Source organism: Schistocerca cancellata, chromosome 4, assembly GCF_023864275.1.
Source record: "Schistocerca cancellata isolate TAMUIC-IGC-003103 chromosome 4, iqSchCanc2.1, whole genome shotgun sequence".
NCBI classification, from domain to species: Eukaryota; Metazoa; Arthropoda; class Insecta; order Orthoptera; family Acrididae; genus Schistocerca; species Schistocerca cancellata.
Genome location: NC_064629.1, coordinates 316,690,764 through 316,716,323, shown reverse-complemented (window position 1 = coordinate 316,716,323; position 25,560 = coordinate 316,690,764). Strand labels below are relative to the sequence as shown.

At 40.9% G+C, this 25,560-nt stretch overlaps 1 non-coding gene across 1 annotated transcript; it reads right to left on the bottom strand.

Annotated features, from left to right (window-relative positions):
- Window positions 1-1,916: 1,916 nt before the first annotated feature.
- Window positions 1,917-1,991, bottom strand: Trnal-caa (transfer RNA leucine (anticodon CAA)). The gene has a single exon. It is a non-coding gene; the product is annotated as a tRNA-Leu (tRNA).
- Between the last annotated feature and the right edge of the window lie 23,569 nt (window positions 1,992-25,560).

The window sequence follows — 25,560 nt, the reverse complement described above, 5'->3', positions numbered from 1 at the left end:
CAAGAGGAGTGAGGGATTTCCAACAGCAAATGGAGTTGGGTTGCACAGTTCCAAAAGAAGATGGAAGAGGTCTGTATATTACATTTTACTATAAGGTATCCATCTTAACCAAATAAACTAATGTTGAGGTATACTAACAACACGAAGTAATGTATCACCTAACGTACTCTTTTCTTTCAGGCAAACATGGCAATCAGCTTCACTGAGGCTTTTTGCAGATGATGCTGTGGTGTATCGAGAGGTTGTAACAATGGAAAATTGTACTGAAATGCAGGAGGATCTGCAGCGAATTGACGCATGGTGCGGGGAATGGCAATTGAATCTCAATGTAGACAAGTGTAATGTGCTGCAAATACATAGAAAGATAGATCCCTTATCATTTAGCTACAAAATAGCAGGTCAGCAACTGGAAGCAGTTAATTCCATAAATTATCTGGGAGTACGCATTAGGAGTGATTTAAAATGGAATGATCAAATAAAGTTGATCGTCGGTAAAGCAGATACCAGACTGAGATTCATTGGAAGAATCCTAAGGAAATGCAATCCAAAAACAAAGGAAGTAGGTTACAGTACGCTTGTTTGCCCACTGCTTGAATACTGCTCAGCAGTGTGGGATCCGTACCAGATAGGGTTGATAGAAGATATAGAGAAGATCCAACAGAGAGCAGCGTGCTTCGTTACAGGATCATTTAGTAATCGCGAAAGCGTTACGGAGATAATAGATAAACCTCAGTGGAAGACTCTGCAGGAGAGACGCTCAGTAGCTCGGTATGGGCTTTTGTTAAAGTTTCGAGAACATACCTTCGCCGAAGAGTCAAGCAGTATATTGCTCCCTCCTACATATATCTCGCGAAGAGACCATGAGGATAAAATCAGAGCGATTAGAGCCCACACAGAGGCATACGGACAATCCTTCTTTCCACGAACAATACGAGACTGGAATAGAAGGGAGAACCAACAGAGGTACTCAAGGTACCCTCCGCCACACACCGTCAGGTGGCTTGCGGAGTATCGATGTAGATGTAGATGTAGATCATCCACATAAATTTCAAGAGGAAGCCATGCAAGGGGTCAGAGACTTCCTTAGTGCTATAACAAATAACAGTCACTATAGCAGGCAGCAGAGCCCCAAAAAAGTATATTTTGGATGTGATCTCACAATTGCATATTTATTTTGGGACAAATACTCTCAATACTGAAAGGAAAAGGGTGTCTCTACTGTCTCACTAAACAAATTCAGGGCAATTTTAGTGTCTGAATTTAACATAGGCTTCACACTGCTGAAAAGCAACACATGTTCAACATGTGATGCCTTTCTAATAGCAATGAGTAACCCAGAATTATGTACAGAAGAAATTACACAAAGGAAAAAACAACACGAGTTGCATCTATGAAAGACTGATAGCGGGCAAAATATGATCATGTCTTTAACTTCTCTGGCTAAAGTGAATGTAAAAGAGAAACATGTAATAGCAATGGACACATAACAAATGTTTCCCATGCCAAAACTAACAGATGGCCCAGCATTCTACAAGAGAAAAATATGGATGTATAACTACATGATTGTGGGTCAAATAAGGGATACATGTTTCTGTGGAGCGAGAAGGAGGGAGGAAGGGGTACAGATTAAGTTGGGAGCTGTTCATTAAAATACTTGGAGATAACTAACACTCAAGCCAAAAATCTCCACATATGCACAGATAACTGTAAGGTCCTGAAGAGAACTGGTCTCTTATTGCCCCGGAAAGGACTCTGTGCAGCATTATTTTCCCATAGTAGGTCATACTAGACATCCTTGTGATCGTGATTTTGGTCGCGTTGAAATTTGTGTGAAAAACAGATGTCCAATAGAATGAGATTTTCACTCTGCAGCGGAGTGTGCGCTGATATGAAACTTCCTGGCAGATTAAAACTATGTGCCCGACCGAGACTCGAACTCGGGACCTTTGCCTTTTGCGGGCAAGTGCTCTACCAACTGAGCTACCGAAGCACGACTCACGCCCGGTACTCACAGCTTTACTTCTGCCAGTACCTCGTCTCCTACCTTCCAAACTTTACAGAAGCTCTCCTGCGAACCTTGCAGAACTAGCACTCCTGAAAGAAAGGATATTGCGGAGACATGGCTTAGCCACAGCCTGGGGGATGTTTCCAGAATGAGATTTTCACTCTGCAGCGGAGTGTGCGCTGATATGAAACTTCCTGGCAGATTAAAACTATGTGCCCGACCGAGACTCGAACTCGGGACCTTTGCCTTTCGCGGGCAAGTGCTCTACCAACTGAGCTACCGAAGCACGACTCACGCCCGGTACTCACAGCTTTACTTCTGCCAGTACCTCGTCTCCTACCTTCCAAACTTTACAGAAGCTCTCCTGCGAACCTTGCAGAACTAGCACTCCTGAAAGAAAGGATATTGCGGAGACATGGCTTAGCCACAGCCTGGGGGATGTTTCCAGAATGAGATTTTCACTCTGCAGCGGAGTGTGCGCTGATATGAAACTTCCTGGCAGATTAAAACTATGTGCCCGACCGAGACTCGAACTCGGGACCTTTGCCTTTCGCGGGCAAGTGCTCTACCAACTGAGCTACCGAAGCACGACTCACGCCCGGTACTCACAGCTTTACTTCTGCCAGTACCTCGTCTCCTACCTTCCAAACTTTACAGAAGCTCTCCTGCGAACCTTGCAGAACTAGCACTCCTGAAAGAAAGGATATTGCGGAGACATGGCTTAGCCACAGCCTGGGGGATGTTTCCAGAATGAGATTTTCACTCTGCAGCGGAGTGTGCGCTGATATGAAACTTCCTGGCAGATTAAAACTATGTGCCCGACCGAGACTCGAACTCGGGACCTTTGCCTTTCGCGGGCAAGTGCTCTACCAACTGAGCTACCGAAGCACGACTCACGCCCGGTACTCACAGCTTTACTTCTGCCAGTACCTCGTCTCCTACCTTCCAAACTTTACAGAAGCTCTCCTGCGAACCTTGCAGAACTAGCACTCCTGAAAGAAAGGATATTGCGGAGACATGGCTTAGCCACAGCCTGGGGGATGTTTCCAGAATGAGATTTTCACTCTGCAGCGGAGTGTGCGCTGATATGAAACTTCCTGGCAGATTAAAACTATGTGCCCGACCGAGACTCGAACTCGGCTGCAGAGTGAAAATCTCATTCTGGAAACATCCCCCAGGCTGTGGCTAAGCCATGTCTCCGCAATATCCTTTCTTTCAGGAGTGCTAGTTCTGCAAGGTTCGCAGGAGAGCTTCTGTAAAGTTTGGAAGGTAGGAGACGAGGTACTGGCAGAAGTAAAGCTGTGAGTACCGGGCGTGAGTCGTGCTTCGGTAGCTCAGTTGGTAGAGCACTTGCCCGCGAAAGGCAAAGGTCCCGAGTTCGAGTCTCGGTCGGGCACATAGTTTTAATCTGCCAGGAAGTTTCATATCAGCGCACACTCCGCTGCAGAGTGAAAATCTCATTCTGGAAACATCCCCCAGGCTGTGGCTAAGCCATGTCTCCGCAATATCCTTTCTTTCAGGAGTGCTAGTTCTGCAAGGTTCGCAGGAGAGCTTCTGTAAAGTTTGGAAGGTAGGAGACGAGGTACTGGCAGAAGTAAAGCTGTGAGTACCGGGCGTGAGTCGTGCTTCGGTAGCTCAGTTGGTAGAGCACTTGCCCGCGAAAGGCAAAGGTCCCGAGTTCGAGTCTCGGTCGGGCACATAGTTTTAATCTGCCAGGAAGTTTCAGATGTCCAATAGTATACATGCCAGATGAATGGGCAGAAGTAGTCAAATCTGCTAGGCCAAAAAATTTCATTGTGACAAAAATGCACAGACAAGACTTCAGAAGCTTGGGCGATCTGAAGTCATTAATCTTGATACCCACTCTATTCAGATTGGGAGACCACATTCATTTTAGTGAAGTGACTCAACTTAAGTTTGAGTATAAAGCTCCCTTCACGCTAAGTGTGAAGCTATGCTACTCAGATATAGGAACCTTCATGTCAGTGGATCTACGTAGCAAGAGGAAAGGAAGACCTGCTGAACCAGATCCATTTCACATGCCAATGAAATACAGAAAGCCACTTCAAATTAATCAGAAAAAGATTGATGACATACTGTCTCTTATGGCATACATACTTGCAACTTATGAAAGCTTTTTCCGGTCATGTGCCTGGAATAATGTGAATGATGATGATGTAGAAGAACTTCCTTGATATCACATTTACAGTGTATAATAAAGTATTAGACTGACCTATCTGTTACATATGTGTGTATGTGAAAGTGCAAAAATTGTTGAAAATTACTAGTTGTTATATAATTTTCAAAGTAAACCCTTTGAAACGTATTTTGTGTTCCAAGCTATTTTCAGGGATACACAGTCGTAAGCTATTTTCGACCACATCATAATTAAAATAACTCTCAAATTAATGTTACATGACAGAATGAAGATGCTGTATTTTACACATGGTATGCAATGTATTAAAGTACAATTAAAAGCAAGAAGGAAGTGTCTATTTTGTCTTCAACATTTTTATACTTCCATGAAACTTTAAAGTTACTGTATCTCAAAACTAGTTGAATGTTGCTTATGACCATATTTATCCATGCCCTTCTAATATAAACAAGATATGCTTCATACATACATTGTAATAATTAACTATAAGTGGACTATGAAAATTAAACACAATAGTATGATACAATAACATTTTCAGAACAGCTCAAGTAATTTAGTGGTGGTATCATACAGCAGCTTTAGTAAATTAGATTACTTTTATTACATATTTTAAAATCTTCTATCATATTGAAGGTATTTTGTTCAAGCCACCTCTTTGTTATATTTCTGATGGCATTCAGTGGTAAATTGTGTGCTGTAGGTAGAAACATAAAATAAATGTATCCCCATGGACGTCTAACTGTTCTGGGTGTTTTTATGTGCTGTAACCAGATGTTAATTATCTGCCTGACTTTTCACATGTCTCATGGTTATGTATAGACTCTCAATTTATGGATGTCTTGGTTTTCATTGATATGCACCAAGTAGCTGAGAATAAACAGTATTGCAACTGCCAATCTTTTGAGCTTTTTAAAGTATTGTCTGCATGATACATGGTTTCTTACTCCAGAAAAGCACCTAATGGATTATATCTGACAAATAAAAACTGTTTGTGCTCCAGATTAGTTGCCCCATAACTGTATTGCTTATGTGAAATGGCTGTGAAAAGAGGCACCCAAGTCCTAAGTTTAGTTAGCAGATAGGGTACTTGAGCTTAACTTTACATACATCTTTAGTGTGAGTTCCCCAAGTTAATTTTGGATCAAGATGAATGCCAAGAAGCTTAACTGAGGCAATGCAGTAGTTATTGTAACGTAAACTGAAAAGAACATAGACAATTTTAGAATAGTTAATTTGTAATTCGTTTGCTCTGAACCATAACTGGATACTGTGAGTTGTTCTGCACTTTTCTGCTTGAGTGTGTCCAAGACACAATCAACTGTAACAAAGGTGGTCATGTCTGCATATAGTATGGCGTTATCTTATTGGACAAATCATTTATATGCATTATGAAATGCAAGGGTTCAAGCACAGAAACTTGTGAGACGTTTCTTGTTACCCTCAGAGTGTCCTATTTGCTTTTGTAAAAATTTAAAATCTGTCTTCTATCACTCAGATGAGATATAAGCAGGGATTATAAAACCATATGAGTAGAGCTTTTTAATAGAATTCTGTGGCTGACAGAGTCAAAAGCTTTACTCTGGTCTACAAGTGTGGTATTGACAGAAGGTTTGGATTCAGATGCAGGTAAAGTGAAAGAAGTAATATTTCCCCTGTTTTCACAGTTAATGACAATGGCCTTGCCACAGTGGATACACCGGTGCCTGTGAGATCACCCAAGTTAAGCACTGTCGGGTGTGGCCGGCACTTGGATGGGTGACCATCCAGCCGCCATGCCCTGTTGCCATTTTTCGGGGTGCACTCAGCCTCGTGATGCCAATTGAGGAGCTACTTGACAGAACAGTAGCGGCTTCAGTCAAAGCAAATCATCATAATGACCAGGAGACCACACGCCCCTATCCGCATCCTCAACTGAGTATGACACGGCGGTCGGATGGTCCCGATGGGCCACTTCTGGCCTGAAGGCAGAGTACTGCCTTTCACAGTTAATAACCCAGGTCAGAATCCATATTGAGAAACACTAAGAATGTCATTGGCAGACAGAGGATTAAGGATTTGGAGTTGTATGTAGTGTTCTACTACTAGTAACAGAACAGGTAATACAGCAATTGCTTGATAATTACTTGGACATGAATTTTCTAACCTTTTAAGTAGTGATGTGATCACTGCAATTTTTAAACGTGCTGGGAAACAGCCACAAGTAAATATCCAATTTACAAGTAAACATATGGGTATACTATTATGTCTCCTATTATTTAATTACAAAGTTACATAAACTGTAAATTTCTTCAGCTTTTGAGCTGTTTAATTTTGCAGTTGATTTCATGATATCAATTAAATGAACCTCTTTCCATTCACATGTAGAAGAAATGTGTTCAGAATGTTGTAGGTAAGAAATAGCACCTTTACATCCTATTTATGTTTATTATTTGACTCAGTTGCAGTAGAGAAATCCATGTGAAAAGCCTTAAAATATGTGTTGGATTCATCTGATATGATACTAACATTACAGTCATCACTTATATAATTCTTGCTTCTCCCCAGTTCAAGCTTTACAACATTCAAAGCAGCTTTACACTTGCTGTGGGACTTACTAATGTAATTATCATTTGCTCTACACTTATGTAACCTGAATTCTGATTTGCATTTACTCTTTAATTCAATGTAACTAGCTTTGTCTGTATCACATTTTTTATATTTATCATAGCAAATCATAACTAGTGTTCTAAGCCTCTGCAGAGTGGGTGTCAACCACTCAGATATAGAACCATGTTGTGAGGCTGTTGCCATATTTCTTTTCACAGCTTTGTGCAATAGGTCTTAAAAATATCTGAGTACATCGATAAATATTGTAAATGCATCCTCAATGTTCTCACTTCCAAGCACGATGTAATACCATCTAATCATCTGCAATTTTATCCTGTAGTTGTCAGTATTATGTTCATACAGTAACCTAATATGCCTTGATTTGACGCTGTCAGATATAAGTTTATTAATTTTTAATTTTAACCAAATACCCTCACCGTCTGAAAGAATGTAAGTACTAAGCAACCCTAACTCATACAGATCTTTTTCAACATTGGTGATGACATCAAGACAGGAAAACTGCCTTGTTGGACTGTCTGTAATGCAGTATAGATCATGTGATCTGAACATACGCTGTAGATAATGCTGCTTTGATATCTTTAGCCTTATATCAGTGTTTATATCTCCAAAGATCAATACTCTGTATATGCCTAGTTTTTCAAAGTGTAAGATCATTTTTCCTAAGAATTGTGTAAATAATTCACTGTCACAATACTCATACTATTATGAGTTTTACTGTTGGAAGTAGCATTGCAGCTGCTTCATGCACATTTTCTTTACAGTAATCAGCAATGTTAAAGACACTGTCTTGCAGATCTAGGTCACTACTAAGACATAATGAAGCTGCACCATGCTGTTGTGTTTTTCTACAGTAGCGTGTGACTAAATCAAAGCCAGGTGATACTAACAAATGCAACTGACCTCCACTTAACCAGTGTTCATTAACACTTAATATGATGTTTTTGTTCTTTCCTTAAAGAAGTGATGCCAAGGTACAGGCAGAAGAAGGAGAAAAACAGAAAAGAACATATTTAAAAAATGAGAAATAATGTCATATGGCTGTATTAGGTATGAAACAAACAAAATAAAAAATTTGTAGCCTACATATCAGCAATACCTACTTTACTTTAGATCCCATATCCTGTGTGTAATTTTCACTGGACTGCATCTTGTTTAAAAGTTCCTTTTGTTGACACACACAAAATTGACACATTCAACTGTCACCTGTTTGTCTCCTTTGTCCATTGTGGCTGTATTAAGAACAATGTCTCAACACAAGCACTACAGGCTGGCACTTCAAAGAAAAAAATGTGAAATTTCAATTAATTCACCAAACTGTTCTTCACTACTACATGACTCAATGTACTTCTACTGTTTCTTCCAGTTTCGTTCAGATTTTCCATTACAAGTGGCCACAATTTCTTTTTTAAATTTGAAAACTGATCAAAACATTTTTCATCATAAATTTTAATATTTTTATCAATCAAGGATTTGATAGATTCTTCCACATAAGTTCATGATGATGTAATTCAATAACTGAAGTAAAAAACATTTAAATTGTTGATGAGATGCAATGAAAGCCAAAATCAAAAGATCATAATTCCTAAATTTAAATGTCAACATTTTAGGTTAGGCTTTACAGTAACTGTTACTGATGTTAAATGAAGCAAAAAGTTTACTGTTGCCAGTCACCATTTTATTTATCTCCACAATACAAAAAATGCAAAAATGTACATGGACATCACATTAAATGCTGAAAATGAGGACACATGCGCCTTAATGCAGATGAGTGCTAACTTCTGACATGCAACACATTTATAAAGATTTGATGTTGCACTATGGGCAACAATGGAGTTACTTATGCAGTTTTGTGTTTCCTTGCTAAAGTTGTGGGGCTTTTCAATAGCAGTAGCTATCATTTGTTCACCCAGTTGTTGCATTTTACTCTTGTGTATTCCTCTTGCTGTTTTACAACTCTGATCAGTAATAGAATCACTAGTCTTGGCTGTGGTGAGCAAAACAAGAAGTGTCTGGAAGGGATAAATGTTGAGGAATGTAGGTTAGTGAATTTTGCAGCTTAGGCCCAACCCTGTTCTCTAGTTGTAACTAAGTGAAGGCAGCAGTCATTAATTATATGTCACAAAGCATGATCAGTAAGCCTATGACCACTCTTCCACAGTCTGTGCATTTCTACTTCAGTTAACTTAGTGTGTGCTGTGTCAAGTTTTCTTAGAATAGCCTGAATCTTCTGAAGTGTGTAAATTACTGTTTCTTATGGATCAGACCCTCATTCATCTAGTTTGAGGTTTGATTTAAGAAAAATGTTTCTGTGTTGCCTTCTTGTAGCCTCTGATCCTGTTTCTGCTTTTGCCATACAAAACAGATATCATCATCTTACAATATATGTGTGTATGTGTAAATCTCATCTAGAACCTACATGCTACAAAAATATCTATAGCTCAATCACTTGAGACAAGATTTTTTTTTTTGTGTACCATTTTCACCACAAATCAGTTACCCACAGATGAGTAACTGACTATCTTCAGTTTTTGTTTTTGTTGTCAGGTTCATGTAATTTGTAATTGGTTGCACATTTAGGTAACCAACTAAGAACTAACAGCTATCATATGTGCATGGAAGAATTAGGATGTGTTGACGGCAAGTGTGGGTAGAGGAGACGCAGGGGTGATGATTGCTTTCAAATGCTTGAGGTCACTTTGTCCACCCATAAAAATGGTCACAAATAGGCCTCCTGATACTTTCGATCAGACAGTATGTGTAAGAAGAAAGATATATGTGTAAAGGTGGCTCCTGGGGTATTTGGAAGGCTGGTATGTTAATTTTGTGGAATGGAATAATTTTTTTATATGATTATGGTGGAAGGTTCCACATAACATTGTATGTAAGTTTACTATGAGGGGGATTCTGACAATGAAAGATACTTCCACCAATATAGTAAAGAATAAACTGTTTTAACATGAGATAGTCTAAATAAATTGAAATGGGCTTAATGAATTCATGTGAATTCTCCACTTAAAGTAACAGAAAATTGTGGCTACTGAGCAGAAATCTGAAATCACTAGTGCACTGTGTTCAGCATAAAGTTACATTAATTGCCAGAGAACTGCAAAATATAAGACCAAATAATCAAATGAAATTTTCTTTTTTCTCAACTTTCAACCAGCCACATTTTCCTGGGTTGTTCTTACAACCTTTTCCTCATTAACAGAGCAAGGTTTATGACAGAGATCATGTTACATGTTATATAATTTGAGTGATAATGTATTTGGAAATGGGAAGTGGGAAGAAGCCATCAATAAACCCTATGTGAAACCAGTTCCTGTGTGTGTCCTTAACTGATATGGGATCCTTACCATGCTGATTTAATGGGACAGAGAAAATATGCATAGAAGAGATGCACCATTTGTTATGAGTTTGCTTCATCACTACATGACTATCACAAAAGCTCATGGTAGACTACAATGGTAACATTAGAAGAAAGACGTGAACATAATGAGCATTTCTCACAAAATGCCAAGAACCTACATATTAAAAAGAATGAAGAAACTTGTTACTTCTGCCAATGTACAAGTAATATAATGAACACAATCAGAAAATTAGAGGGAAAAAGGCTCCTAAGGTTGAAGTTGGGTAAGAAACATTGTTCTTCTAATGTTCTTGCTGTTGAAAGCCCTAAATAGAGGCACACTTTCAAAATTATTCTTGTTTTGACTTAATTCAAGGGTTTATGTATGGCTTTCTCCGTAAAGACTTCTAACAATGTCAAATTGAGAAGTAGTTTATTTATACCCAGAAAAATGATTGAATATCCTATTACAGACTACTTTCCCAGAAAGATCACTTTATTATCTCCATCTATGCAAATGTTACTACCGTGTGTTTAAGTGTTTAAGAGAATGTCCCTCTGGTTATTAAATGATTGCATCAGTAACACTCAACACACTCAACACACTCAACACACTCAACACACTCAACACACTCAACACACTCAACACACTCAACACACTCAACACACTCAACACACTCAACACACTTCTCTCTCTGTCTCTCTCTCTCTCTCTCTCTCTCTCTCTCTCTCTCTCTCTCTTTTACATGAGTTGTTCAGTAAATTAAAGAGGCAGTGTCCCTCTTGTCAGTTTATGTGGTGGAGTAGTATTCCAGTGTTATTGTACAATGAAATACAGTTTCCTGTAAGGTATGAAGATAGGCACATGAAATAGCAATATATTTACAGTCAGAGACAATATCTGAAATTATATATACTATAATTCAAATAAAAGAAACTTTGGAACTGTTGATTGACAAAGTGCAGTGGCTGGGTGACAGGGGAGGGATCCAGCTTCTCAGCTGCAACCAGTCACCCTTGTACCTAAAGAAAGGCAACATAGTAAGCATGCCATGTTTAAGAGCTGCAACTGACTTCATATTATCCCAACCACTCTGTATACAGAAACTTCAATTTCAAACTTATAACAATCAAATATAACTCTTCTGACAGTTTACAATCTCAGCAAGAACACATTGATCAAATTTTAATCATACAGTGCAACTAAAAATAAGACAGACTAAGAACTAGAAAGTCATTCTCTGCAATGAGTTTCTTCTCAGTACTAAATCATGGCACCTAGGGTAAGAAATGCCTTGTTTAAATTTATTCCTTACAACAGCATAACAGTACAACATAATACAACAGGGGTTGATTGCTTAAAGAAACTATCTTTAATGAATAAAGTGTTACCCCAATAATAAATGGCTTGTCTGCTTGTGACAAAAAATGAGAGTAATTAAACAACATCAACAAGAACATTATGTGAAAGAAATGGGGGCAATTCATGATTGTGATCACCATTGTCATCATCATTAACATAATAGCAACTCTCCACAGACTTACGACACTTCTAACAGCACCTTCAACATAAAGTAAATCAAAATTTGGAAATAGTAATGTGCACAACAGTTAACATCAGAAGAAGAGATCACTACTGCCACTTCATATTCTCTGAACTACAGAGCAGTTTTCACTGATATAATTACATGCCATTGCATCTTCACTGATTCTACCTAATTGAATCTGTTTCTTCACAAGTAATTGAGCTGAGAGATTATCATCACTTATCACAAGAAGAATAGCTCACTTCAAAGAATTTTTCAGTAGAGCCAGATACTTTTGACCATTCACCCAATGCAAAATTATCTGTCTGTCACAAAGCAAAGTTAAACTGAAACCATTGGTTCTTGTTACACCTCTTGTGTAAGAGTGTTATTTGAAATTTACACATGTATCACAGAAAAGGTAAATGTTTACTTGTGCTACACTTTGAGTGTTTTATTTTTATTTTTATTTTATACCCCCAACATGCTTAAACTGACTATAAGAATAGTGCGGCTGATTTCTAAACAAAATTACTGGTTTAGCCCTTCTTTGGATAATAAAATAAATGCTGTGGTTCACTTCCTTCCTCACTGTGGTGGTGTTGGTGGGAGTGAACCCCAAAGTCTGTTTTATGATGTAATGATTTGCCAAACTAAAACTTTGATTTAGAAGTCTGTGTGATTGTGCCTATTATTCTTAGAACTGTTATGACTTCAATGCATGCTGTGTGGTTCTTTAGAGGACATAGGAGCAAGGAACAGATGCTGTTCATGAACAGAGAAGTCAGATATTAATTTATTCTACCTCAATTATCAAACAGCAAAAATAATATATAACTTTGTTGCTCTATTTGCAGCATCAGTTGCTAACAGTAGCTTTCAGTGTTGAAACATGTATGGATATCACAGATATATAAACCAGTCAGTCCTCAATACCGTAAGTATTCATCAGATCATGATCCCAGGCCACTATGAAAGTCTGTAAATGTTATTCAACTGGCAAACACAAAAAGTGCTTAGTTCATGACTGTTACTACTTACAGGGTGATAATTATTGAACTATATGAAATAAAATCACCATAACTTCTGAATGGTTTGTGTTAGGACATTTAAGCTTCACCGTTGGCTATGGGGTATGATGGGACTTAGTCTCTGCATGCATGGCTGTTTAGCAATGAAGCCCACTTTAATTTAAATGGGTTCACCAGTAAGCAAAATTGGCATTTTTGGGGACTGTGCGGTGTTGAACATCCAGTCACAGAATAATCAGTGTGATATTCCTTTTGGGGCGGTGACTACCAAATGGTTTGTGAAGGTTTTGGAAAATGATTTCATCCCCATTAACCCAAGTGACCCTGATTTCAACAAGATTTGGTCCATGCAAGACAGAGCTTGACATAAAAAAGCAGGAGAGTATTTGATCTCCTACAGGAGCACTTTGGGGATCACATTCTGACTCTGGGGTACCCAGAGGCCACTGGCATAGGCCTTGATAGACCACCATATTCTACGGATCCAAACACATGCTACTCGATTTTTGTGGGGCTAAATTAAACACAAGGTGTACAGCAATAACCCCAAAACCATTGCTGAGCTGAAAACAGCCACTCAGGAGGTCATTAACAGCATCGATGTTCCGACCCTTCAATGGGTCATGCAGAATTTCGCTATTTGTCTGCACCACACCATCGCCAATTATGGCAGACATATCGGACATATCATAACATAACTCTGAATATCTGCAGTGATGTTTACATGTTGAATTGCAACTAATGTATTTTTTTCCTATAGTTATGTAATTGTCACCCTGTAGGTACACCCACTGCTGGAGATCTAGAGAGGGGATGCTAGGTCAATATACCAGACAGGTATTTGCAACCAGTTAGCTGTATGATCCTATGTTGAAACTAATATATAGTTACTGAGTAACAGCTATATTTAAAACTGTAACTTCACTGTATGTCCCAGTATTGACTGAAATGGCATCCTTTCCAGAAATGTGTCACTATTGAGGCTCAGGCAGTAAGGCACTGGGCACCACATAAAAATTCTTTGACTAACAACCCTGAATTTTAATAAAACTGAATTATTTGTGTCATGAATATTGTTAGCAATTAATGTGGGATGAATGCTTTTTAGGAATTTCCAACTGAGAGGCCATTATTGTCACTACCATTCACTCTCTAATATTTCATGTGTTCCTTGCTGAATCCATGTGTATACGCTGTCCTTAGCAACTTCCCATGAATTAAGAATATCACTTTGCATTCTTTTTAATCTCTATGTCTTTTCTACCTAACAGAAGCAGCTCTTAGAAACATTCTTGTGAATATTCCCTCTTACTTCTTTTCATATTAAACTGTCTGATACTGATGCTGCAATTAAACAAGAAATCATTGCTTTATCCAAATGATTGAAATGGAGAGAACCCATACACCAGTTGTGGTTATTGCACTAAATGGATGCAGACTGCTCAATAACATCTTTGCCTGTATCAAAAACTCTTGAAAGGTGCCATCAATTTGGAAATTGGTGCATTCAGATTTTTTCCTGATCCACTTTTCAAGGCAACACCTGCACTTGCATGCATAAAGATTCCAGAGGAGGGTTGGCGACTGCCAGTGGTGGGGGTCGAGTACCACAACTTAATTACATTTTCTAGCACACATTCTGTTATCAGTCTATAGAAAACTCAGAAAACTGAATAAGTAATTTTCCCTGCAGACTCTTCTACTTCAGTGACTTCAGAACTATGTTTACCTGCGTATGACAAAGTTAAAGAATCACTAGGATACAGGAGCTATTGTTTTTGCACAAGGTATTAAAACTAGATGAGTGACTTACTTGAAAACAACACAGATAGTTTGTTTAAAATATGAAGTATAAAGCACAGACCATTAGATAATCTGCATCATGTAATATCTGAAAGTAGCATGAATCTTGTCAGTAACATTTATGCAGATTTACCAACCCATATGTTAAAATTATTGATTGTCGCACCTGATCTATTGAGGAACATCTCTAACCAGGTGGCTGCTGATATTTTAACTCCAATCTCTGTCAGGAATACATTCTCTGCAAATAGTTGAAAAATGTGAATTGAATGACAGAAAGAATTCAATTCACCATCACAAATTTTATAAATGATGCTTTCTGTATGTCATTGATCCACCAGTTTTAGGTTACAGTGGAATGTATCAGAATCATCATGTAGTTGGGCCTCAAAATCTTGTAATGATTAGTGTAACACAAATGCAACACAGTTGTTGTGCTTGTCACACATTATTGAGTTTTCAGTGTCTAGATAGTCCTTTAACTTGCTGTTGTTTTACCCTTGACAATAAACACTTATCCAAAGATGTTGTTCAGTATCTCTGGCTTTATTCATTAGATGTGGTAGTGGGCTACTGAACCAGCTATGAAATATCTCTAATTACATGTGGCCTGTATAGCCCAAGCTTCAAATTTTAAGTGATTAGATTGAGTGCAGCTTTCATTCCAATAGATATATAGTAAGGAGGTCCTCCATGATTTAGAACATGTCATGAGGAGATAAAACACTATGACCATCAGTTTAAGACTGTGTTTATCCATCTGCAAAATGTGATACAGAACTGATTTATGTGCAGCATGGATTCTATAAGTCCTTGTTAGGTTGCCAGAGGCATGTTGTCTCAGATGTCTATGCACACATAACACAGTTGCTGTAAATTGTGAGCAGGTGGTTCAATGGTGTGGAACTGGCACCTAGTAGCCTCCCAGATGGGTTCCATTGGGTTCAGATCCAGTGAACGAGATGGTCAAAATCGACAGTGATCTTGCTGCACAATGCCATTATTAGGGAGGACATTAAGAATGAAAGGGGTGCAAGTGATCTGCAGTCATGTTCACATAGTCCACAGCTGGCAGGGCACCTTGAATAACTACCGCAAATCTTATGGAAGCCCAGGTGAATGTCTCTCATATTGTATTACAGCCCCAACAGCCAGGGTTTGGGGCATTGCACACATTTGGAGCAGCCATTCACCTAGATGACAACACATCTGCACATTACCACTGACCTGGTGTAACAATATGATTCATCCACAAGGTGACACCTTTCCAGTGATCCACAGTCTAATCTCTGTGATTCCATGCTCACTGCATTTGTAACTGGCTATGTCACTGGGTCAATATGGTAACATGTAGGGCTCAACTATTGTGGAACCCCATGTTCAAGAATGTACACTGAATGGTGTTCTACGGAAAACTTATGCCTGGACCAGCATTGTACTTTGTTTTCAGATGTGTCACAGATCTGCTTTACAGAGCAGGCATGCTTCTGACCTCCATATTCTATAATTAGGTGTGAATGCTCTATACCTTGTCACCTACTTGTGATTACATCCACCTTCAACCACTTTCCATGGATAGAACATGACCATAGTATGTAAATGGCCAACAATCTTCATCATTTCCGGGATTCACTTTTCAAAGCACTAGAACATAAGATTGTGCACTCCATGAAAGACACTTACATCATTGAATTTCTCCATTTATAGCTCACATCATCATTATGAAGAATCCCCATTCATCTCTACTCTCTTTATATACTTCCCTTTAATGTGTCATGTAGGCACAATGGTATCAGGTGGCATTCAGTTAGACATAGGAAGTGGTAATAATGTTTTGTGAAAACAGTGCATATTACCAACATTTGCAGATTTTCAGATTTGTAGCTTTAGTTGAAATAAATTCTAATTTCTTTTTTAGCATCATCTCCAAGCTAGGGGAATAGTAAAAAATCCAATATTAGACACTTTCTCTCTGGGTATTGCATTAGTAGTACTTAGACCACAAAAATTATTTTTGTGCCATGTAAAGCAGTCATAGGAGTGTAATCTTTGATTTTTTTGCTACATATGGTCTCTCCACCACCCCTGTGTGCAGATCTGAAATGTAACTGTTTACAGTTTGGCTTTGGGCAAGGTTTACAGAGGTGGGCAAGCAGATGGAATTATCAGAGGGCAGGAACGAAGTTGTTGTAGGGCTATAGATTACAGTTTTACTGTGTTCAAAAGCCAGATTTTCTGTATAACTTGACTACTGGGACAATACAAGGTGATGCTATTGTTATTAGTGTGTGATTTGGAGTCTAAGGTTGAATCCTAAGATACAATTTCTAACTTACATTTTCTATGTTTTCTTGTGAACAGTAGCAGAGGAATACTAAAATGGGTTTTTCAAATGGGAATATTTAATGCTCTTTCCCCAAAATGCCCAGTTATCTGTAATAGTTTAAACCATCCATCTAGAAGACTGGGACACATGCACAGAACTTCTTAGCACACAGTTTTCAGTAACATCTCCTAAATGTTTAAATAGCTGGGATGACTTACAGAAAGCCCTCAGCCTCAATGGCAGTCACCTCTATGTTAGTGGAATTCAGCCAAATTAGATGTTGTGTAGTCTTTGTACATCACTAATATAATTTTCTGGGGTAACTCATCACTTAGAAAGAAAGTACTGATTGCATTAAAGCAAACAATAAGAATAATACTTGGTGTTCATCTGTGGTCATCATGTAAGTCCCTCTTCAAGGCATTAGGCATTTGAAATGCACCATCACACTACACATATTCCCTAATGAAATTTGTTAAATAATACATCATAAGTTCAGGAGAACAGTGATATCTACAATACTAGAAAAAAGTGATTTTTATTGTTCATTATTGAATCAGGGAGTGGCTCTGAAAGGAGTTCAATATGTTGAGATAAATTTTTTTGATCATTTGCTCAATGGCATAAAACATCTGATAGCTATCAAAGTAAGTTTTAAATCTAACAAAGTCATTTCTCCTTGACAACTCCAATCTCAGGGATGAATTTTTATTCAAAAATTTGTAACCTGTTGGGGGTCAAAAGTAACTGTTAAGCATACTCTTAGGACTAAATAATATTATAATCTTAAGTTTTAACACTAGTCATGTGTAGATATTCGACAAACTGACCAATTGCCCATCATTTGGATAAAAGAATCATTCAAATGATTTATAGAATATGTAATTAACTAACTAATCCATTGGGTAATTGTGACACAAAATGAAAAGGTTGTGTTTGAAATGATTTATTCAGTAAATGTTGATAACGTGGTGCATTAATACCTGTAGTTGACTCCGATATACCTTAAATGAGTTTTCTTTCCATTTTTACGTATTTGATCTTAAATGTTTTGTAAAATTATCTGCTAAAGACAATGAAAGATGTATAAAACTAAAACTGAGTGAAGCAAAGAGCACTTACAGTGAAGAAATGCTGAAACAAAAGAAATTAACGTAAAATTAATGCCAGGTGGATGGGGAGAACCAAGGACAAATTTTAGTGCTAGTTCCCACTTGCGGAGTTCTGAGAAACTGGTGTCTGGGGGAAGAATCTGGATGGCACGTGTTGTGAAACAGGTGCTGAGATCATGAATGTCATGTTGTAGATCATGCTCGGCAACTGGATATTGTGAGTTGCCAGTATACACCCTCTGCCTATGCCCATTGATTGTAATTGATAATTTGGTGATAGTCATGCTGATTTAAAAGGCTGAACAGTGTTTACATAAAATGTGGTATATGACATGTCATTTTGCAGGTAGCTCTCCCATTGCTACTGTATGTTTTGCCAGTTACAGGGCTATTATAGGTGGTGGTAGGAGGTTGCATAGGGCAAGTCCTGCAGTGGGGACGGTCACGGGGGTAAGAGCCATAGGGAAGGGAGATTGGTGCAGAAGAAGCATAGGGTCTGACAAGAATATTGCAGAGATTTGGAGGGTGATGGAAAACTATTCTACGTTTGGTCTGCACAATTTCAGACAGAATGGATCTCATTTCAGGGGATGATTTTAGGAAGACATGGCCCTGTCAAAGTAGCTGATTAACACATTCCAGACCAGGATAATACTGAGTCACCATTGGTGTGTTCTGAAGTTGTTTTGTGGAGGTATCAGCAGTACCAGGACTGGATGTGATGGCCCAGGAACTCTGTTAGCTATACTGGTGGGGTAATTACATGCAGGTGAGAATAGTGGCGTATTTCTGTAAGGAGTCTGCATTTGAACAAACATGTATGCCTCGGAGGCTTTATGGGAGGGAATGTTTGACATGGAAAGGGCAGCAACTATCAGAATGTAAGTACTGTTGCTTGTTCGTAGGTTTAATGTGGATGCAGGTGTGTAGCTGGCCTTTTGTGAGGATGATATCAACATCAAGGAAAGTGGGAGGGGCTTCAGAATAGGACCATGTGAAATTTGATTGGAAGAAGGTATTCAGAGATTCCAGGAATTTTATCAGGTCTGCCTCACCATGAGTTTGTATGATAAAGATGTCATCAATGTATCTAAACCGAACCAGGGGCAGAAGACTAACAAATCCCAGGAAAGCCCCTTCCAAGTGACCTATGAAAAGGTTGGCATAGGAAGGAGCCATCCTGGTTCCCAGGGCTATACTCCTGATTTGTTTGTGTGTCTGCTCCTCAAAGGTGAAGTAGTTGTTGGTAAGTGTAAAGGTGATTAAGGTGAGTAGGAAGGATGTCATACGTTTGGAATCAGGTGTGCGCTGACTGACTAAATGTTCAGTAGGAGACAGACCATGTACATGGGTTTCTTTGTGTTGTTTTGCTTTAGGGCGCAAAAAACGGCTGGGTCACACGCACAAAAAACAAAACTAGAAAACACGAACAAAGAGTGGAGTTATGCATCAGTCCCAATGGACAGAATAGGAGACAGCTGAAAACAGGCACGTGGAAAAGGGGCTAAAAAACAGCAAAAAGTACTGGAGGTCCAAAACTGAAAATTGAATGGCCTTCGCCATACTGCTGCGGCGGATGAAAAGTAAAAAGCAGTCGACAGCCCACAAGTCATTCACTAAAGAGGCTGATAAATCAGGCGGCAAACCCGATCAGTGATGTAAATGGTTAAAAATGGGCATTCCAGCAGGAAGTGGTGGACAGTTAAAATTTCTGTGTAATGTGGACAAAGTGGGGGGGTAGTGACACTTAACATATGACGATGGCTAAAATGGCAGTGCCCAATACGCAGTCGAGTTAAAATAATGTCCTCCAGGCAGGAGGGACTTAATAAGCTGAAGCTTATTCCTGCAAAGGGAGGGCCTTTGCGATGCCAGTGGGACACCACATCCTGACAGACGGCAACGCAGAGATCATCAGAGGGAATATAGGTACTTGTGGACTGAGGTACGAGGACTGCACCTACGGCAGGCGCATTTACAGCCTCGTTTCCTGGAAGACTTACATGACCTGAGACCAGCAGAAACATGACACTGGCTGAACCAACAGTGAGCAAGTGACAGGTTTCCTCGACCTGCTGAACTAAGGAATGGGCAGTGTACAGCGTACATAGACTTTGAAGGGCACCAAGTGAGTCTCAGCAGAGGACACAATTGGAAAGGTTGTGTCGCTGGATGTACTGCGTTGCCCGATGCAAGGCGAAGAGCATGGCTGCAGATATTGAGGAGTGTACCAGAAGCCGAAATTGAAAGACATGGGTATCAATGACGAAGGCACACCCGACCCCGAGGTCAGTCCGAGAGCCATCAGTGTATACAAAGGTACTATCACAAAGTTCCATACGAAGCTCATGAAACTGAAGGCGATAGACTGAGGCTGGAGTAATGTCCTTAAGAAGGGAATGAAAGCCAAGGTTAACAAGGACCACTTCATGAAGCCAAGGTGGTGAAGGGTTCACACCCATCGGGAAAGGTGCAGGTAGTGAAAAGTTAAGCCCCCACAGCAAGTGGCGAAAGCGGACGCTAGGAGGTAACAGAGAAGAAGGACGAGCTCCAAACTGTCGATCAAAGGAATCATCAAATAAGGAGGCATAGGATGGGTGGCCATGCATGGCAGACAAACGGCATGCATACCTGCTGAGGAGAAAGTTACGGCAGTTGGAAAAGGGTGCATCAGCAACTTCAGTATAGAGACTCTCAACTGGGCCAGTGTAAAAGGTGGTCGTGGCCAAACGGATGCCACGATGGTGGATAGTACTGAGACGGCGTAAGAGGGATGGGTGTGCAGACGCATAAGCAAAGCACCCATAGCCGAGTTTCGAAAGGACAAGGAACCGGTACTAACGAAGCATCGTCAGAAATTCGTATAGACGGTTTTGTCAGTGGAAAAGCGAAAGCCATTTGTCCCATAACAGCTTACCACCAATTTCCAATTACTGCGAGGCCAGGAATGGATCTTGATCCCAGAGGGCCGTTGGAGGTTGGCCCAGACGACTGCGGAAGTGATGGAACTGTGAAAAGACCTAGTGAATGAAACCCATCTAGCTCATTTGCAATTCTGAAGGGCGCGATGACACTTTGCAAACATCTGTTTATAATGAATGCAGTTTGCCACCATAGGATGACGATTAAAAACTGCGCGAATGGCATCGTGGCATGCCTCAGTCCAGTGTGAGGAATGGAACTTTCTGCAGCAGTAAGGATAACTTTGGGGAGATAGTCCACTGGGTCATCACAACTGGGGAATCTTGCCCTTCGAAGGTTGCCAAGGAGAAGTAAAGCTGTCAGTCAGCCTTAGTAAGCTGCCATTTGGGCGTGCACGTGGTTAGGGTAAGAGTCAGAAAACAGAGAACACATGGGAAATGGTCGCTCAAGTAGGTATCAGAAAGAACGGACCACTCATGACGATGGGCAAGCTGGGCAGTGCAAAAAAATAGGTCCAAATGGGAATAGGTGTGTGAGGAGTCAGGAAGAGAAGTGGGGATGCCAGTGTTAAGGCAGAAGAGGTTAAGTTGGTTAAGAAGGTCAGCCAAGAGGGCACCTCTCTGACAGGTCCTGGGAGGATCCCAATGGAGACGATGAGGATTAAAGCCACCAAGTAGCAAAAACAGGAGAGGTAGCTGCCCAATTAGCTGAAGGAAGTTTGCCTTTGTGACATCGAATGACTGAGGTACAGAAACGGTACAGAGGGAAAAGTCAGGTGGGGAAGGAAAAGGAGAACTGCAACAGCTTGAAGATGCATAGTCAGGGACATTTGTTGAATATGGGTACCATCCTGTATGAGCAGCGTGACGCCCCCATGAGATGGAATGCCGACCTCAGGGGGAAGATCAAAACGAATTCGTAAGTAATGTGAAAACACAAAGTGGTCGTGAGGGCATAATTTCATTTCCTGAAGGCAGAGCACAAGGGAATGCTGCAATACTAAAAGCAGCCATAAATAGTCGTTTTAGGTCGAAGGCCGCGAACGTTCCACTGGTGAACAGTGATGAGGAGGAAGAGATGTAGGGGTGTCAACTCGACGGCCGCTGAATGACAGCCAGTGTAGACTCACTACTACAGAGCGCATAAGAAAGAGGATCCTGCTCCATGGGGTCCACAGAAGTATCAGCTTGCTTGTGCGGTCAGTCTGTGGAGTTCAACGCTGAAAACGGTTGGTGGTGCACACAGGTGATACAGGGGCTGGCCGGGCTATGGTACTATGTGATGACACCATTGAACAGGATGTCCAGGTTGGTGAAGAAGACAACTGTTTGCCTTTGGTGGACTTCTTCGAGCCCTTCTGGTTAGAGGAAGACTCGGGTGGTGTTTTGCTGGCAGGACAGAGGAAGTCTTCACAGGAGTACTCCTGCTGTCATTTCCGGCCTACCGGTTGTGTAGCTGCTGGCTGCGCCCCTTCAGGCGAGATTTTGACGGGTTGCAGCACAGGTGGATGGGGGTATGCCGATGCTACCTTAACAATGGGCGATTTCACGACCTCAGAGCTGAATTCTAGATCGCTTGTCTGCGTCGCCATGTGCTTCATGGAGCGAGGGCTAACAAGAACAGAACTGTAGGTTCCAGATAAGAGAACACAGGGTCTACGACTAGCCAGTTACTTGCGAGCGACTGGGTAAGGCACCTTTTCCTTTACTGGGATCTCTTGAACAGCCCATTCATCAAGATACACGCGACAATCACGAGAGGAGTCGGCATGGCCGTCATTGCAGTTGATAAAGTTGGGAGAAGAAGGTGGGCAATCGGCCTCATGTGCATCCCTACCAGTGGTGACACATTTGGCTGGGTATCAACAAGATGTTCTAGTGCGATTGAACTGATGACACTAGTAGCAGCTCATCAGGTTCAGAATGTGCGGCTGGACTGTGATAATTTAATAGCCTGCTTTTAACTTGGATGGAAGCACCACTGTATCAAAGGTGAGAAAGGCAGTGCCAGTGGGCACTAAGGAGGAATCAACCTTTTTCATTACATGATGGATTGCAATGACACCTTGATCAGAGAGGTAATATTAGATTTTGGCCTCAGACCATCGAGCAGCCTGCTGTAAATTACACCATGGGAAGAATTCAAAGTTCTGTGGGCCTCTACACGAACAGGGTAACCGTGGAGAAGTGAGACAGCAAGCAGTTGTTGTTCTTGAGTATCGGAAGTGGTCTCCAAAAGCAAAGTGCCATTCCATAAACGAGAGCAGGATTTCACAGGGGCAGCAATTACATGCACACCTTTCTGAATAATTGACTGATTTACCATGGTGAAGGACTGAACATCTTCAGTATGTGAGACCATGAGGAAACGTGGTGCAGAGGGAAGGGGATTTGAATAATTAGCCTCATTAGGTTTGCGTTTTGTAGACAGTGATTGGGTAGATGATTGACTCATTGTGAGGAAATCCTCCATGAATGCCAGCGTCTGAGATGGTGTACTCCTTGCACCCGCCTTAGGTGGTTGTTTATACCTCATGTCATACCCCCAGAACAACTGAGAGAGGGGCCAATCGGCAGTTTGGGAAGCTTACAGCTCGGCATTCATCCCTCCCTGGACCTGGCCTGTACCAGGGGGTACGTGCCAACACTACCTGTCAACCAGGGGCTGGGAATTACTCGTTACCCAGTCACCTGTTACGCGGTGGACGAATGGGCCGGCCTTCAGGGACGCTCAGGGAGGAAGAAGAAGAAGAAAAAAAAGAGGATCCTCAAACGCCGAAGCGGAGGAACGAGAGGAGAAGGGAAACAAAGAAAGGAAAAAGGGAGTAAAAAACAAATTAAGACTGTTCGTAGTCAGTGACAGAATGCATAACATTCCCAATAACACCCAAGACATGTTCCCCAAGAGAGGGGAGAAAGAATAACAAGAGGACTGACATGCAGCGCGGAAGGGGGGCTGGGGCCCTGGTGGGAAAACATGCATGAGTTGTGCCCTTGCGAAAAAAGATAATGTTTATAGCATTGGAAACTACAGGCCAGTTCACTACCGTCTACATTATCAGAAATAATTGAATACGTCAAGAAAGATACACTAATAAATTACTTGGATAATTACAAACTTTTTAATGAAGCACACACACATAGTCAAGGCGCGGATGTTTCGATAAAACAGTACCATGAGAGCAACCTTAGCTCTCTCAGGTGTGGCTATGGTATCACAGACACAGTCCCTTTGACTGTTCAGAGATGTCACCAAATCCGCCCAAACAATCATGCATGAGCACTGCGTACTAGACGGAGCGAGTCCGACTGCCAATCGGTTCCAGTCTTTCCACCAGGAAGGAGGTACACGGCTGGTGTTGTCTGGAGTTCGCCGGTCGGCGTGGCCGTGCGGTTCTAGGCGCTTCAGTCTGGAACCGCGCGACCGCTACGGTCGCAGGTTCGAATCCTGCCTCGGGCATGGATGTGTGTGATGACCTTAGGTTAGTTAGGTTTAAGTAGTTTTAAGTTCTAGGGGACTGATGACCTCAGAAGTTAAGTCCCATAGTGCTCAGAGCCATTTGAACAGCCAGACCCAAACTTCCATATGTCGTCATTCATGTGTCTACGGCCTGTACTCTTACATTCATGAAGTATATTCCCGTATAGCCAGACGTTGTACTTGAAAGCCGCTTATTCTGTATCGGCAGATAAGTACGTTATTGATGTTTCTTTTTGGTTTTTGATTTGCTTTAGGGAGCAGAAACAACTGAGGTCATACGCCCCCAAGTCAAAACTATAGAATAAGAAGACAGAGAGGGGTTCAAAACGACTATTCCGCAGTCCAAACTGACAGAACAGAAGACAGCTAAAACAGTCACGTGGAAAAAAGGTTAAAAAGACACAATACAGAAACGGAGGTCCAAAACCAAGAATTAAATGGCGTTCGCCATATTGCTTTGGTGGATAAAAGAAGCGGGACACAGCGCGAGCGTGTTTTGCTAAAACGGCCGATAACTCAGATGGGGAAAGCCAAATGGGAACGTAAAATGTTAAAAAATGGACATTTCATCAGGAAGTGGCGGACAGTTAAGACTTGAGTGCAATGCGTACAAAGTGGTGGGGTAGCGCCACCTACCCTATGACGATGGCTAAAAAGGCAGTGCCCAATACACAGCCGAGCTAAAACAACCTCCTCCCGGCGGGATGACCGAGAGGAGATCGTCCAAGCCGCTGGGAGAGTCGTAATAATCCGAAGCTTATTCCTGCGTAGGGAGGATCGTTGGCGATGCCAAAGGGACACCACATCCTGACAGACGGCAACGCAGAGATCACGGACGGAATATAGGTACTCCCGTACTGAGGTACGAGGACTGCAGCTTTGGCAGCAGCGTCAGAAGCCTCGTTTCCTGGCAGACCGACATGAGCAGGAACCCACAGAAACATCACACTGGCTCCACCAACAGTGAGCAAGTGACAGTTTTCCTGGACCTGCTGCATTAAGTGATGGACGGTGTACAGAAGACTAATTTTCTTGTCGAGCGATCACTCACTTCAGATACCGTTCGAATAGTAAAAATGGCAGCATTAAGTCTTTGAACAAGATCCTGAATGTGGGCTTTCCACGAGTTTACAATCATCTGAACGTCTAGAAATTTGAATTGTTCAGTTTAACTGATCATATGTCCATTCTTTGAAATTAAAACGTAAGGTTTTGTTGAATAGTATGTTAGAAACTGTAAAAACTGA